The following is a 15,657-nucleotide window of genomic DNA, read 5'->3' as shown; positions in this document are numbered from 1 at the left end:
CAAGTAATAAATTTATCAAATGAAGTCTTGTACTGCGGAACTTTACAACCAAATACGCTAGCTCCTTGCCAATCTTACACAACCATCCTTTCGGGATACCGTAAACCTTTAGAGGAATCCATAAGAGCATCCGCCTGTGGTCCAAGCAGATTTTGTGTGAGCGAGGCGATCAACAGCGAGCGAGGTAACTAACAAATTACATATCTATAGCCCCCGTACTATTCTTGACAAGGTTGTATCTCTGCATCGGAAACACAGTTTCACACTACAAAAACGCGCAATCAAGCAAACAATGCAAACAATACCCAAAACGACTTAAATTGAGCAATTTAGAAAACCGTCAGCAGAAAATGAAGTACAATTAAATCAAAAAAGTTGAAGAGTAATAATGTAGCAATTAAGAACCCTAAGTAGGTGCACAATTAATTGATATACGATAATTGTGTTAATCCAGTAACTATCATGTATGTGTAAGGCACCAATTTGTTTCGGAGATTGTTAAGATACTTTAATACATTAAATTGCATAGTTTGAAGTTGTTCAAACTATTGAAACTAATGCTGCTGCATTCACCTTGGTTATAGTTTCTGCTGATTTTGGTCGTAACCGTACCGCGCCTTTATTCATCCTGATACAAAGCGTAAATGTTTCTCTTTCTTAAATTGCAAAACACATCCGTTTTCTCATCTGTTGTTTAATGCATTGCGACACTTAAATAGTACAACCAATTGATTTTAGAGTTGCCAGAAATCCTACATTTATTAAATTTAATTCAATTGTTATAATATACATATAAAATATAATTAATAATTTATTAATTTGCGTTTTAAGGATATATTAAGTTAGTCTTAATTCATTTTAAATTAAAGTAACTTAATATATAGGTATACATTGCAGGGTTACAATTTTGAGGATGTAGCAAGTGCAAGAACATATATATTCTTCTTCTTCTATTTATAACGATTTCATGTTTAGCTTGAAGTCAATGAATAGGCACAAAAAAAAAAGTGTGTTGCACCCAAATGTCAAGGTCTCTTAAGCAAATACAATGAGCAACGACATGAGAATAAGTTTTGTGGAGGTTGCCGATGCAAACCAGATTCGTAAAGTAGCATGTTTTTATCACAGAATGCAATATCGAAAACGAATGAGGTAAAGTCACGTAGAAAAGTCGTCTCTTTTCGCTGTTCTGTAAAAATATTTGTTGCTAATGATGGAATATTCACCTTTACTCCAAACCGCATAACAAAACCTTTAGTGATTAGAATAGAGTTACTTATGTTTTTGCTTTCGTAGCAAATCTCTTTAAAAATTCATATATGCAAATCACTAAGGAGTTTGAGCAGGGGGATGTCCATATTACGTCCAATCTTCCGAGATCGGTGGTCTCATATATTTGTGTATGAACCACGCTTACTATTTATTTAGTATTATTAAACTATTCAAATAAAGCATTATCTTTAATCTAACTTCAATATTAATATTTAAATATTAATTGTTTTGATGTTAACTTTCCTTTTTCCACATTAATTTATGCTCTTGTCATTATTTCTGGATTTTCATTTTAACATTTCAATGATTTTTATGTTACAATTTGTGCCATTTTTTTGTTGTTTTGCGAAAATAATCTTGCAAAACAGAAAATTAGAATGTTTTTCATAATAATCTGAAAAATCTACAAAAAAAGCATTGAAAAAAAATGAAAAAATACATTAATAGTTGTTGGCATATATTGTTTATGTTTTTGCGTTAATTGCCATGGCTGTCAATTGTTTATATTTTTTGATTATTCATGTGTATTATTGAGAGCATAAGCGTACAAATACATGAACGCACGCAGTGCACGTAGATTATCGCACACACTACAAATAGATATTTCCTACTTTGTTCATATTTAATATTTGTTTTCTTTTTTGCTAATTACATATGCATTATGGAAATTTTCCATGCCGATGTGTGTGTGTGTGTGTATACACGCGTTAGTTACTCTACGTTTATGCATATATCTGCATATTTAGATCATTGAGATAGTTTATTTGTTTTTATTGCCTATGTTTGATTTAGATTTTCGTGATTATTGCATTTTGCCAACAAATTTATACGTTTATGTAGATATGCAATAATAATAATTATTTTTATTTTAGCTACTGTTTACTGCAATAAGCAGCTTGTTAAACCTTGATTGAAATTTAAAAAGGCAAAAATTAAGTTCCCTCGTGAAATCGTCCATAATCATCATAAAATGGACATTAAGTAGGCAATAGCTAATCACATGTAAAATGCAGATATATATATATAAAATTCAATATGTATCATCTTGGCTTGGAATTTCTGTCGTAGAAAATCAGTTTTTACAACGATTAAAGATGTTGGGCTTTGGGTTCGTAACAAGCAGAAGTGCGTATCAAAGCTTTCAATAAGTTCACAGATTTTCTCTAATGGCATAACTTTCTCGGTCAATGTAATCATTGGAATGTATCATCTCCAATTGTTGCAGAGAGAGAACCAAATAAAGTAAAACGTAGGCTCATAAGTATTGTAATCAGCCACATACTGGCTTAAATAGATATCGATTTAAAATTATCTGTAACTATTTTTCATGGCCATATGAAACATTCAACACGAAAATGATTTTGATTCGCGTATTAACACGCTTACAATTAATAAAGGGCTCTGACATTCTTATATGCTCCGTACTAAATACAACTTTTCTATTTGTTGTTTGAGCAACCGTACGGACATCTTTATTAAGATCGCGTGGAATTACATAAATTGAACAATCAACTTTATTACTAAATTTTTTTTTGTTTAACATTCACATTAATTTGTTAGCAATGTATATAATCTCTAACTGTGGTAAGAGGATTAACTTAGTTCTCTTTGTTAGAGGGGCATATCGTTTGTAGCTGAATTTTAATCTGTTTCAATATTAAAGTATTTGTAGAAATAAAATCATTTTGTTTCCTAAAATTAATTGATTTATTTCCATCCTTGACTTTTAAACTTATTCCGCTTCAAGTTATTTGTACGCATGTAAAACTTACGTAGCCTCATGTACGTGAGCCTCAACAAGATTGCAATATGTCATCCGGCAAATAACATTGCATATCGAGCTGTTATAAGATGTGAATATGACGAATTGTGCGACTTGGCTGCCCTACACCTAACGAATTATTATTAATAAATGAAAACGCATCAAACTAGTGAAGCCGCAATAAGATTGCCATCAGCTTTCAAAAAACATGCTCAGCAAAATGCTTGCTTACACCAAACATCAAGTAAATGTTATTATTAATAAGAAACGTGTTCATTTGACTTATATGATTTTTAAAATTTCTCGTATGTTTGTGTGCTCTTTTCGAGCATCAAAATTTAATCACAAAAAGTTTAAGAAAAAGCATTTCACTATTACACTATTACACTCTATAACATTTCCCGAACACAATTCTTTATTTGTTGCCCTTGACACTCGTGCAAAAGTTGTTAGGTGTATAAATAATTTCTTCCTGATATAATTCAAATTTACTTAAAATATACTTGTTCCAAAGTTTAATAATCGAATTGAATAATCGATCATTACCTGTGATGTTTTATCTCTGTATTTGTAATTTACGAAAGACCTCGTGGTAGAAATTTCTCTATTGACATATTAATATACTTTATTATTTTGTGGCCTACTGATGTGCTAAATCTGACTGCACCGGTCTGAATAAGTGGTAATCAAAGTGAGGTAGAAAATTCGTCGTCTTCAATTCGAATTGTTTCAAATCTTGCTGCGTTTTCACGCCTAGCCATCTTAAATATTTCTGTAGCTTCATGCAGCGCGATAAACACTGTTTGTTAACATTCATCTCCTTACAGTTTGATATAGGTTGAATGACAGATTCTAAAGCGTCCGAAACACTTACCGCACTTACAAAGCACGGCAACGTTTTTGGTGTATTTAACGCCAAAAGATAAAGCGATTCAAAATCATTTTCTGAATCGATTTAAATTTGTTACGCCGACATGCTTTGGCCCGACAAACGCAATTGAAAATTGATTGTATCAGAGTACTTATACAATCATTGCTAATATAATGACTGATTTTAAAAAACCACTGAAAAATGGCGTGTTGATATACTAAAGTGAAATAAGAAATTCGATTCCAGAGGGCCAATTTTTCGAAACTCTCCTCTATAGTCAGTAAATGTTAATAGAAAAAAGTGAAAGTAAATGTACTTATAGCAAAACCGGCCGACGAATTGTTTTACAGTGCACTTCATATCATTTGTCGTTCTTTTGAAACAGAATGATGAGAGTTTATAATTCGGAACAGATATAAAAAAAATAGTACCTTATAAGGAACAAAACCCGCAGGAATGGTTACCTATTTTATGTTCAATTTTGCTTTTTGGCACAGAAAAATAGATCCATTCGAGCTTTCTTTAGACACGTCATCGAAAAAAAAAAAAAAAAAATAGTCTAACACATTAAGGATCAGTGTGAAATTGTTTTCAGATATTTTCAGCTGTCAAACACAATATAAAGTATTACACTACTATTACCAAAAAGCGAACAACACTTCGCTTGTTATGGCGCATTACATTATGGATGTCTTCCGCAGGCACAGATTAAATGCAGAAATACACACGATCCCAACTACGGCGTACAATCCATTGTTCAGATTGATCCAACCCTATATACAAGTATTTTTCAAGTTGGGTTGACTGGCTCTCTTGAAATTGCCGAAATACAATATGCGTTTACTCAAGATAGTTATTGCAGGTTTCTAATATCACCTTCAACCTTACTTTTGTAAATGGATCGGCGTGACTTTGTTTCGTTTGCTTCTTAAAACGTAAACGTATAAAATTCATTGAACTATTCCGCGCCAACAAGAGGCTACGTATTACGTTAATCTGATCGTGATTCTGTCCTTAGTAACATCTCAGAGTAGAAATCGAGTAGATTTCAGAACAATTTTGGATGATTCAAACCCGTCATTGTGTCGTGTTGAAAAAAGCTAATTAAAAACTGGATTTGGTTGACATCAGCAATGATTGGCCAGAGCGCAGATGAATAATCGCAACAAAATTTTGGAAGCTCGCGGTGCTCTCTTCATACAGAGTAGGTTAAGTTAACTTTTGAAAGGTGGACATCGTATTTTAGGCGGAAAAATGCTGTCTAAACGGATGTTTTGATAAGATAATCTCCTTTTACACGCCAAAAATAATTTCGAATTTTATTAAGGATATATATTCTAGAAACATATGACCTTGGTTTCGTCTTGATTGCGATCACGTATTGCGGTGTTGCTGTATTTGATCCATAAATGACAAAATGATGAAAATATGCAAGGATGTTTATAACTCAGTGAACTCTTTTTCCATTTCTAAACAAGCTTATGGCTAATTACTTCAATAATGTATTCACAAAAGACACAAAACACACTATGTGCTTGCGTCACTATGACTCTTCCGAACGTTAACAGACAGTTGTCAACTGCGTAAGCATATAAATTTTATGTCAGCGAGCAAGCTGATTTTGGTCCTTGTCTCGGTCTGACTATTGTGCAAATTTATTTTTTAAGTTGTAATTACATTTAGTTGTAAGTTTTCTCTGCGAATTTTTAATTATTCAAATTTTTTCATTCGTTTAAATTTTGCTTTCTTTAAAAACTGTCGTTTATTTTTTCCAACATCTTCCGAATTTTTAAATCGGATTTTTTTTCCCTTGGATTTTATTTTGAATATCGTAAATTTTCCATAACTTGGCAGTAAATCATAAATTTAAATTTGCTTTACTATGTTCGTACGTAGGTATAAATGTTTGTGTATTTATTTTTAGTTTTCCTTTGCTGTAAACTATAACTTATGTTAATTCATGCTTTCTACCACTAGTGGTGCTGCTGCGAGAAAAGCTCACTTGTAATTTCTTTGGCAGCGAAGGAAATGTTAGAAATAAAAAGAAATCGAACCAAGAGAAAGTTTTGTAAACAGCATAAATAATTCAATTGAAATTTATAGCTAAATTTCATAAGAAGATTTAAAATTTTCTTCTTTACAGCATTCACATATGCATATAAATGCACAGAATTATGTATACTGATGAACGAATGAATGAATGACTGAAACCGAAAACATACATTTTCTTTAATAAGTAAAAACAAATTCAAAGCGAAATTCAAAATTCGATAAAAAGTGTTTTGAGGAACCTAACTATGAATTATCTTTGATTTAGGGATAAAATAGGGCTAAAACTAACTAGATAACTAAGAGATGCTTCAAAGGGTACGCCGATGCAACCGCTTAAAAAAAAAGAAAGGTCATTACTTTTATTATTATTATCATTATTATTATTGTAACTCATTCAGCACAACAAAGAAGTACTAAAGGACTAACATTCTAAGGCTATCAGGTTTATTGAAAACGTTGCCGGACTTGAGATTTGAACCGACAAACCATTGAATTGCTGGTTGAGATACTCTGCCTACTTAGCCACTCAGGCGAATAAAAACGAAATTATTTTTATTCAAAATTAATAAAAACCAAGTAAAAACATTATAGCCGAATAAGAACAAACGTTAAATACCATGCGCCATCTTGGATAATACGATTCTTCTTGTTATTTTCGTAGTAAGCGTGGACAGCCGTGATCGAAGCTCATAAAAATTAATTTTCTCTTAATATTATTTATCTATTTTTGGCATTAACATTCGATTTATTCTCAGTAAGTACCCTTATACGGAGTGAGATCAGAAAAATTAAGCTGCGTCGGTCCAATACGAACACAGTTAAGTTTTATTTAAAAAAACAATTGCGGGCTAATTATCACTGCGAAATATCAAAATTACACTATTCCATGATATAAAGCCTTGTTGCTCGTAGGAATTGCGGTATAAGACCAGGTTCAACACATTAATTCACCAGTTCCAAAATTTTCTTACCAACTTAGATTGGCGAAGTACGATTACTACTGCTTTTGTCGAGAAATTTTGCAATTTTATTTAATACAACGACTTTTGCAGTAAATATCGTTTTTCAGTAAATATGGTTTCCAATTAATCTATGAACCGTCTCCTTGTGTACTGTACTTGAAAATGTTATTTTAAAAAAATTGTAACAATGTCGAAGGAAAAGCAGCATTTGTTTGGGGCTCCATTTTGAAAAGTGTTCTTTCTTTTATGAAAAATTTGAATAAACTCCCACATTTGTCGTTGATCGCCAGACTGAAGTTTTATTTCATGTAAATATTCCACGCTTACAATAGGTAAGTTTCAGTGTTACGTATATTCAACTTGTGTCCATCTAGATCAGAAAATGCCCATCTTTTATCCATAAACTTTCATTTATATGACTTACAAACGAAAACTGAGACTTCTTCGAACCAAATGAGTTACAACTCATAAAGTTTTCGATTAATTGTGCGAGTGTATTTTACACATATACTTGTGTATAGACATCTATATTACTTTTTGAGGGAGTAGATGAAAGAACGTTGAAAATTGCTCGGCAGTATTTCTTAAGTAATGGGAAAATCCGGATTTTCGACATTGTGGAAGATATACGTTTATTAGATCCGCTTTTTTCTTTTGCGTGAAAAAAACGTTTATTAAACGAAACCAAAAAAGAAAAATTGCGACAAAAAAGTTGGCATAAAAATCAATACACAGCAAATATACTTCGTTATAAGATAATGATGTACAAATGGAGTCGATTTTTTAATATTTATGGTTTAACATATAGCCTCAATATTGCTTTTTGTGGAAAAAACACTTTTAAGCTAAGCATTGGCTTGAAAAGCGTTATGACAACTCTCGTCGGTGGAAAGCGACAATTTATCGGCGATTTTGCTAAGTTTAGAAGACATTGTGCGGACACTGACGATGCTCAATGCCTGAAAAAATTAGCCATCATTATAGGATACAACATTGGCAAAGCAAAGGTAGATTCTGCTCTAGGAGAGTCTGCACATTCTTCTCCAACCACGGAAGTGAAAAAACTGCGGGCAAGGTGGGTGCCGCTTTTGTTTACGATGGAATAAAACCATCATCGTGATGGATGAACATGTTTGACGATCGGTCCCCGCAACGTCCGAAACTAAAAGGTTAAAATTCAATACTATTCGCCGAATTTAATATCCTTGGATTTTCCAACAATGAAGAAGTGGAGAAGAAAGCGACTATGCTGAAAAGTATATATATATTGTTATGAAATTCGCTTTTTACAAGATACAGTCCGTATCACTAGATCGTGGATATATTGATCAAGAGAAATGCACTTCAAAGTTCTTTTATTTTACTACTTTGTCTTTCACAACAGTAGGAATATTTATTTACAATCTATTTTGGCCGTACTCTCAACTTCTACGTTCTTGCTAGACTAACTCTACTTTTCACAAATATTCGATTTATATACAATTTTACAAGAATGTTATAGTGACATTCTTGTAAAAGTCCTAAATCTATGGTCTAATCCCAGCCGAGTTTTTCCTCTAATCGTTTCCATCGGCCTGCACCTGCATGACGAGCCTGCGAATATGCACTTAGCTTTTACCTGTTTGCTTTTCCACTAATCGTTTTCATTGGCCTGCAGCTGCATGAGGCGCCTGCGAATGCTCATTTGGTTTTCCCTTCTTTAGGGAATTTATTCTTACGAGAATTACTTAGCTGACATTTAACTGAATTTGGGATTTTCGTAACAATATATTTTTTTTATATTTGGTGTTTCTAGTTTTTCGTTTGATTGGATGGGTGGTTTTATAAAAGAAGACTTCGGCTTAAATTTTTATAACATACCATTAAACCTTATTAAAGAAAATGCAAATTTGCAAAATGCGGTAAAAAATTTACTACCATTAATGCCTACACGTATCATATATGCGTTTTTCGATCTTTTATATTTTCAAAGAATTTTTCTTTATACTTTCTTATAAAGTTGGTTATTACTAATTCTGTGGCAATATTTTTTTAAGCATTAACTCTATTTTCTCGGTCTTTAAAGAATTTATCAATCGATAACGCTTAAAACCGATTCAATTTAAAGCAAACAAAACCGAAAGAAATTTGAAAAAATAGTTTAGAATTAAATGTGTTGATATGGTTAACCACTCAATAACCTATGCCTCTCTATATTATATCTACACAAAAACATATACAATTCATGACCGCCATCAACAGACTTAAAACCCCAAATGTTCGCAATTCACATTATTTTAGTACTACAATAGCAATAGTAATTTTCTTTGCATTGCAGTTGGTAATAAAGCAAGTGCTTTTCGTCAGCACGTTGCATCGTGGACTGTTCGAAAAACTTTTTACTGACATTCTTTTGCTTTCCTAATGGTTGTTTTCTTCTTAGTAACAACATAACGTTTTGTTTATTTACCGCCAAAGTTTACAGCTACTCAAGTATCTTGCTTGTGTTAATTTTCATTACATGAAAGTGCGCGTTTGCGTGGATGTTTGCCTCAGTCTCAGAAACGTAAAAAAAAACGAATCAAAATTTTTTACAAGTTGTGGAAGAAAATAGCGTAAAATTATGCGACATTTGAAAATTACATTAGTGTTCCAACATAAAGAGAAGAATGAGTAAAGAAAAAAATATATATATGAGGGCCAGCTGTGGAAGAAAGTTCTTTATCCCTTAAGCGACATCATTGAAAGCTTGTGTAAAATAGCAATTCCAACAAGCTGTATGTGTTTATGTGGCAAAAATATTGCGCTATATTTGAGATAAATGAAAAGTTATGTTTAGCGAAGAGAAAGTTTTAAGATAATTTTATTGATTGGAAATTTTTGTTATTGAAAATTAAATTTTGGGAAAGTTTCAGTTATATTAACAATTTCTCAGCATAACACGTAAAAAAAATTTTCTTCATGTTTCATAATAAATTTGCCAAATGGAAAATATTTCGGTTTTTTTTCTTAACTTCATTGCCATTTAGTTTTTATCTTATATTTAATGATTTTTATCTTATATTTAACCTTACACGGTACACTTTTTGCGCGGTTGTTGTAAAGTCTAACGTATTTTCTCTCCCTCTAAATGTTAAGTTTAATTCTTGAAATCACATGCCGCTTTATTTTTTGCCTTTTTTCTGCTCTTTTCTCGCATTTACTTCAAGAAGGTGTGTCTGCAAGGTTTTCTCGTTGTTTATCTTTTATTTAATATTTTTCAACATATTCTGCTGACTGGTGACAAGTGCACGCTTTAAAAACTTGAAAGCACTACTAATGTTAAGGCAGAGTTGACGAACCGTTAACATCGAAGGCTCTGTTTGGTATAGCTTTTACGAGTTGCTTCAACCAAACTTAACCATATCTAGAGAAAGCTACGAAAAATTATTTATGAAGTTAAATCGAAAAGGGGTCCCAATATGTCATGAAGTTACAAATTTCCAGCATTTTGGAGTTCAGCTCTGTGAGAGAAAACTCGTCCTGGAAACGTCAACAGCGCTAAGAAGTAATTCCTTCCACACACAAGGTATTCTTTAACCATTAAATTCTTTCCCTTTCTCCGATTTTGTGAGCATGAGACGCTTGTATTTAACTACTCTATATTACAGAAAATTCTCTTATTGATTTATAAATCCTTACATTTTTGCCCTGTTAAACTCTTTTCATTCCATTATGCTATTGGCTCTTATTTAAAGTATGGCAATTATATACCTCTTAGAGAATAAGCTTACAGTATGGACCACACGTCTATTATATCAGTAATCTATATGCTGCCTATGAATACTCCTTTTAAAGGGCGTATCTCTTATAATACTATCTGATTACAAAATACTCAGCTTGTTTGGGTCCTAGCTTCGGGCTTGAGAGAGCCTTTTATTTATTTATTTATTTACTTAATTAAATTCCAATACAGAACAAGTCAATGGCCGAATGTAATCTAAACAATAACTTAAAATGTATTATGAAGAAGAAAAAATAAATAAAACTAAGAGATCAACATATAACATACACCAAAATTCATCTAAGCCGTAAATTCAGATACTGGGATATATATTGATGAAGTAATATATGCTTACTTATAGATTATTAATAGCAACAAATGAGAAAAAATCAAAGACACAGCAGTATTTTGATTCACTTTACCTTGCTTGTGCTTGTGCAAGACTCAAAAGCAGTTAGTTAAGCAATATAATTCTTTTCACCTTGTTAACGGACAAAACAGCCAGATCAAGTAAGTGGTAATGATTGTTGAACATTTTGCAGATCACCCGGAAGGGATTAAACAACTCATAATTAATACGGCATTGTGGTGTCTGCGAGAGCCCAAAATGTCTTGAGACCCTACTGGGGATGTGAATATCAATAAGTACTAATAAAACCGGCGAATAAATAGCTCCTTTTATTAGTTTAAAGACGAAGGTTATACCCAACATTCCAGGCATTTTTTCAATGGTAGACAAGTCAATGAACTCCAATCGATTATTACACGATAAACGAAGTAGGGCAGGATCCCACTTCGAACCTCGCAAAGCAAACATCAAGAAGTTCCGTTGAACAGACTCCAAGAGATCAATATGGCACCTATAATTAGGAAGCCAACTACCCACGAGTATTCAAGATTTAGTCCAACTATTATTATTATTATTATTATTATTATTAATTTCGCCAGAGAAATAAATTCTAAGACTAAACTCTTAAAAGCACTAGCATCTAAGGCTATCGGCTTTTTATTAAAAACTCTACCGCACTTGAGATTCGAACCCACGACCATTGACTTGCTAGTCGAGATTCCTCCCCTTCGGCTACTCAGGCTTAGTCCAACTAAAAATGTATACAAGCACAGATTCTCAAGATCAGACCCAAGAAGTTTAGTACCATGTATTGAGTCAAATGATGGGGCCAGACTTCTCTGAGGATTTAATGTGAGTATACTACTATGAAGGTTTTGTCACACGGTGTCGGATGGCATACGGATTAATTTTGTGTAACCGGCAATCCCTATAAGCTAGGGTTCTGGCCCAATAAACCGACTCTGGAGAATGTTGAGACATATCATTGCAAAGGAGGAGAGGGTCAGTTTAACGTCCTCTGCAGACATTAAAACACAGGAATATTTAGTGCACTCCAAAACGTCACTCACATATAAAATAACTAAAAGCGGGCGAAAATGACTGCCCTGAGGAGCCCCAGAAGTGACGGCGATTACTCTGGATTGGCAAGAATTCAGCACCACCCGTTGGGCATGGCCAGAGAGATAGCTGCTGAACCAGGCAACTAAACTGTTCGAAAAAGTAAGGCGATGTAATCTATAGGCTAATAACCTATGATCAAGTTCGTTGAAAGCTTTGGAAAAGGCCAAGAAAATAACATCACTTTGCTTATGATCGGAAAGCAACCTTTCTTCAAACAAGTATTAAAAATATATGTAAGGGGAGAACATAGTAAATCAACAGAGTGTTGGAGAATTATAGGCGGAACACCATCAAGGCCAGAATAATTACAAGGTTTTAACGTTGACAACGCTATAAATATTTCTTCTTCTGAGAAAGACATAAACAGAACAATATCAAATGGCCGAATACGGGTAGTTATCAGACGAAATATTTAAACATCCGAAAACTTCCCCAAAAAAATCTTCAAACAGTTATTACAGACGCATCGAATGGAGTCGCTTTTGGCTATAATCTCGTCCACCATTAGAGTATAACACATAATGTCTAATCGAACCACTTCGAGGGAATTTTTTAAATAAGCTACTTTTCTTATTACGGACCATTCGTAAATGCTTGGTACACCAAATAGGAGACAAATAGGAGAAGTATGGCAAGATTTGCACGGTATCGAGACGGAAATTACGGAAAAAATCTGACTGTAAATAAAGGATAACGAATCGTCAATACCTGCAGAGCGTGAGCCTCAGTCAATGCCACCCGGCAAGCTCCTAGGTTTCACGTCATTCGTTTTAGCAAATAAACGTTGATCACTAAGGATTTCCAGCCAGACAATTTGCGAACGACGGATGATGTCTATCTTCAAGCGAAACTAAGAGATCAGTTCGAAACAAACATACATTAGTTTCCCAGCAAAACACGAAGTCAAGTAAATTACTATTCACATTAAAGATGTTGTTAAGCTGACACAAACCCAGGGACCCCTTCTAACTCTTTGTAAGTTAATAGATAAGAAAAACGAATGTAACATCCAAGGTCATCGTTAAGTACCCATAAAACATTGGGCAGACTAAAGTCACTTGGCACTATTAACTTATCATTGAATTTGAGGCGAGAGGTAATAATTTTGATCAATCTATAAGAAAAGTACAATAAGATAATAAGGCTCGAGGAATGTAAGAGTATGTAAAGATCTACGTTTTATTACAAGGACCGATTCTTAACCAATTGAAACTTGTCTATCTGTCTGTCTGTCTAATGCCGGCCCATTTATTTTTGTATTCATGATGCGCAATTTTTCCGACATTTTGATAAAGTGCACTAAAGTATTAAAACGTCTTAGCCAAAGAACAAAACCTACTGAAAATGGATTGGATCGAATTTTTACGATCACTTTGTATAACACCTTATTTTGTTTAAGTTCTATATACATATGGAAGAAATTGGAAAAATTCAAAATATCTCGACAAGAATGGCAGACTAATGCTATTTCGGTATAATAAATTGATGTAATAAATAAAGCTAAACATTTAAATGTATATATTTTATGACAAAAAATGATTCTTTACGGAAAGAAGACATGCAAATCAATTGTATAAAGGTACGGACACGTATGTCTTCCTTTTCGATCCCTTCTGATGTAAACGTTCATTGGACTTGCTATGTGAACAACACAATATAACTGTTGGATTGTATTTATTATGCACCCTATGCTAACTTCGTCGCACTCATTACACTAGCTACGCCGACTATATTGATTACACCGCCCATAACAACTACAATAAATTAATTGGATAAACTACAATATTTATTATGCCAACTTTGCTGATTATTCAGAGTATTTATGAGTTAAGCGCTTTAACGATTTCGTTTCTAATAATAAATCATCCAAGTTATTGAACGGGCAAAATGAATTATTTTCCTAAACTTCTTATTTCCTATATATTTTTTTGAAATATTGAATTATAAATAAAAATTTTAAAATAACTTGACAACTTTATTCATCCGGATTTCTAGTTTTTCATTTTTGTTTTTCTTTTTTGTCTATTATTTTCCATAAACCGTATTATAATAAATAGTTTAGTATTTCTTTTTACTGTGCTTTGTTTACAATTTTTTTCGATTAAAACCTTTTTTTTCAATGAATTTGGAATTTTAGAAATGTGTGACAGCCATGATCAATCGATATTGAAAATCAGTCTAAAGCTTACAGCAACAATGGAGTAAACCAATAGAATACCGCACGATGCTAACGTAAGCAGCAAACCAACCGTGAATTCGTTGAACTCTTTTATCGGATGATCAAGTATTATTAATGCGACTGATAATATTGCACTTATCATTACAGCAAATATCAACGATGGTAGACAAGTAAGAATCGTTAATATTATCCATAGGAGGAAGGTAAAACGCAGATAAAACGTAAAAATGATGAACAACACACCACCTGAATAAGAATAATAATCCATGACGAAATTTGAAAGAAGCGAACGAAAATTTGAAGAATTCCAAAGTTCCGAAATTTTGAGTCACTTGAATAATCCGTAAAGTGAAAGGAAAGGAAAACGATTAAGTACCGGAAGAAAATGTTTTTAAGAACATAAAATGAATATTTTCAGAAAAAAAGAAGAATGTATTCAAAATCATATGAATTGATTGACAATTAAAACAAATTTAATTAATTCTTTTGCCATCGCTACAAGTGAAAGTGCGAATAAAGTATTAAAAAATTTAATTTTACTTTCAGTTATACAACTTAAGTGAAAATGAACTTCAACCTTTGACTTTTTAGCGTTGAAATCGGATAATTTTCTGTCCATCTGCCTGCTTGCGTTCTGTTGTTCACTATGCCCGCCGTATACTCCTATGTCAGAAATCATAGTTGAACTTCAAAGTTCAAGCTGATAATCAGGCTTGATCCGATCAAAATAGCGCCCAAAATAAGTAAAAAAAAAAAAAATTGACTTGCAATTCACTGAAAATATTTATGTGAAACTCTGTACGTATGTACACCTAGAAAAAGACGCGTACGTACGCTATACAAAGTTCTTTGAGCCGACAAAAGTAGTTTTGCTTTGTCAAATAACTCACCCACACTTAATAAAATATTTTATAATTAAAAAGTGTAGGCCTGGCTTTTTCTAAGTAGCATGATTAACTAAACACAACATTTAAAGGATATTTACTGATAATTTAATAATCAGGCTCCTTTAAAATATCGGCCCAATGTACAGAGTTACATGGCTGGTTTCATGTTTTATCATAATCAGTGAAATTACTGCTGCAGACCCTAAACTTTGTTTTGAGCAGAAAGTAGAAGTTACACTTCTTTGTGATTCAACACACTTTGTGCATGTCGACATTATAGATGAAATACGTAATGGGATTAATGAAGAATCTATTTGTTCCCCTAAACGTCTCTACGCCAAATAATCGGCATAAAAGCCTTGTTTAAAAATTTTGAATGTATGTTATTCTTACGGAGAGAATCTCGCTTGGGCTCCAGCCGACCTCTTCAGATATTAACAAAGTAGCGTTACAAATTTG

Source organism: Glossina fuscipes, unplaced genomic scaffold (assembly GCF_014805625.2).
Source record: "Glossina fuscipes isolate IAEA_lab_2018 unplaced genomic scaffold, Yale_Gfus_2 287, whole genome shotgun sequence".
Taxonomy (NCBI): domain Eukaryota; kingdom Metazoa; phylum Arthropoda; class Insecta; order Diptera; family Glossinidae; genus Glossina; species Glossina fuscipes.
This window is presented reverse-complemented; position numbering follows the sequence as displayed.